Raw genomic sequence first — 2,819 nt, forward strand, 5'->3', positions numbered from 1 at the left:
AAAATATTAAGCGTCTAAAATGATAACAATTAGAATGTCCTTGCGTTGGTCGCACGCATAGTGGACACATGGCTGGTGGGCCTTGCGAATCTCTCGAGCATCTGTCTTATCCTTTCAAGCGGGGGTCTCTTACACTCATTATCCGCACATTCCTCTCCACCCTGATGCATCCCCATCTCTCCCCTCAACCACCTCCTGCCTTGAACCACCATTGCGCCTCCTCGAGAACTTGAATCCGTCTCTCTCGTCTACCTATCACCGTCGCCACACCCCCAACCTCCCTCCACCGCTCCCCTTCATCTAAGGAAAGCAACAATCGGACTTTGGGAGAAGGGTTTCAAGACCTAGGTTTGATGACAATGTGTCTACCATCCAGCAGTACTGACCGTCCAATCCACAAGTAAACACATGTGAGGTAATTTGCGGTACTTTTGCATAAAGACCTACGTCACCCACCCACTCATTTCAGAAACTCACTTAGTCTCTCTAGACAAGTGCATCCACCCCCACCCAGCTGCCACCGCCACACCTCATGTAAACAAATAAGAAAATGAACTTCGGGTCAAATCTTGCACATGTTTAGTGATATACCATAATCAAGGCGTTTTCAAGTTTGTGATCATACAACACAGGCACTTCATTGAATAAAAAAATATATAGCTTGTTTCCATAATTCTTCCCTCCAAACATTCATCGAGGAATACGTCACAACTCTGAAATCTCCCAAATGACATTCTCTGACTTAGCCCAGCTTGACTTTGGGTCGTTGACAGGCAGGTCCGGCATTTGGTGGGCTCCATGTGCTAGTGACACGAAGTCAGGGTACATAATGAGCGTAGAGTACCCTTTGAACTTTGTTTTTCTTGGTTCAAAATGGCACACTAGGTGTAGCGAATTTCACAACCATCATCACGAAACAATATATGTGGATACGTTAGTAAACATAATTTCTCAAGTGCTATTAATTTCTGTCACTCAAACAGTGATGTTTGTCAGCAAAGAATGGTACTGATGGAGATCTAGGGAATGACAAAAAAACTACGGCAGGTAGTGTCGGCATACGAGGAAAAGGTACAATACTTCTCCTTCGCATTGAAGATACCACATTCACTATGAACCGGCACTGCTTGCTCAATGATGGCATAGAAAAAAAGAAATGGCAAGAGAAAACGAAAATCTATTCAGTGTAACACACTCTTCACAAAACCCTTCTTCAGGGAAGCACTACCCATCAAAGAGCTGAACACATGGCTCCTACAATGTGAAATTTTGTCGTTATCCCATATTTGAATGATCTACTACTCCCTCCATCCCATAATATAAAAATGTTTCTGACACTAGTATAGTGTCAGAAACGTTCTTATATTATGGGACGGAGGGAGTACTAAGTTACTTGTGAAATCACATCATTATTAGATAAATAATTCCACAAATTGGAACTATGAATAAATAACAAGCAACAACGGCCTTTGGTTTCAGATTCAAATAGGAACTATGAATTATCCACTCTAATTCCAAATTTAACAAGAGACCCCAGATTCATAATCTAAGGCCATGTTTGGAGGACCTCCTTTCCACAACTTCACTCTCATAGCGGGGGGAGTTACTATCGAAAATCGTGGAGCTGCCGTTTCCTGGCTCTGCAGCTCCGGGGATTTTGCGGAGCCGGCGGAATTCCGAACAGGCTCTAAGTTTCCATAACAATGGGACCCCAGTTTTCATAACAATGGGACCCCAGATTCATAATCTAAGCAGAACCAGTCCCTGAATGACAGCAGGTAAAGTGCCAATACAATAACTGCTCCCAACTACTAGCTCAGAACACAACTTACATCATTGAAAGAGTTGTCGGCAATGAGTAACATGATCTAATTGTGTGGCATGTATATGGTACTCCCTCCGTTTCTTTTTACTCCGCGTATAAAATTTGGTCAAAGTCAAACTACACGATGTTTGACCAAATTTATATGAAAAAATATGAACATCTATAATATTAAAACTATATAGTATGAAAATACATTTCATGGTACATCTGATAATATTTATTTCATATTGTGAATGATGATATTTTTTAATATAAAGTTGGTCAAACTTTACAAAGCTTGACTTTGACCAAACCTTATATGCAGACTAAAAAGAAACGGAGGGAGTATTTGTTAGCGGTGGCATGTATTCTCAGGACTAAGTTATTCCTGTTACCTATTGCAATTCTAGTGAGTACAGAAGATTTTCTTCAACATAGCTCATAATCTCTCTATCCTATATATAGGAAACTTTTAGGAGATTATATGACGCATGTGTATATATTCCTAATAAGGGAAGTGAATAAATAGATCATGCCATCTAAGACATCAACAAAGTTCCTAGGTAATAAATGGCCTGAATACCAAAGATACATTCATCACAATGCAATCTTGACAAGAAAAATGAGATAACGTCCACATACCAAGTTCCAAGGAAAAAAAGGAAGAAATAACAAGGCCGATAAGTACAGTGAAGGAGACGGTAAAACCTGAGGGCCATGATGAACAACATAGCTTTGCTTCATTTACATGCTTTACAGCAAGCCCAATCATCCACGATCCAACACTAACATCATCATGTGCATATGTCCGGAGAACAGACCTAGCCTTGAAAAGTGACACCAAAGATACATCACTAGATGTATACTTATAAAAACATCTCTTCTTTCTATTTCTATATCCATGCTAGAATACAAAATAAATATTAGTGCACAAAGCATAGGTTGTGTACCTGTTTATAGAAATGAACTGAGACACGACCCTTGATACGACAAACATTTCACCAGAAGCATGTTG

At 40.1% G+C, this 2,819-nt stretch overlaps 1 long non-coding RNA gene across 1 annotated transcript; it reads right to left on the reverse strand.

The window, feature by feature from the left end:
- Positions 1-962: 962 nt before the first annotated feature.
- Positions 963-2,815, reverse strand: LOC123185266 (uncharacterized). The gene is made up of 3 exons (XR_006493276.1): positions 2,755-2,815; positions 2,513-2,625; positions 963-1,254 (listed from the first exon to the last, which is right to left on the reverse strand). It is a non-coding gene; the product is annotated as an uncharacterized lncRNA (long non-coding RNA).
- Between the last annotated feature and the right edge of the window lie 4 nt (positions 2,816-2,819).

Source organism: Triticum aestivum, chromosome 2A, assembly GCF_018294505.1.
Source record: "Triticum aestivum cultivar Chinese Spring chromosome 2A, IWGSC CS RefSeq v2.1, whole genome shotgun sequence".
Lineage (NCBI taxonomy): Eukaryota > Viridiplantae > Streptophyta > Magnoliopsida > Poales > Poaceae > Triticum > Triticum aestivum.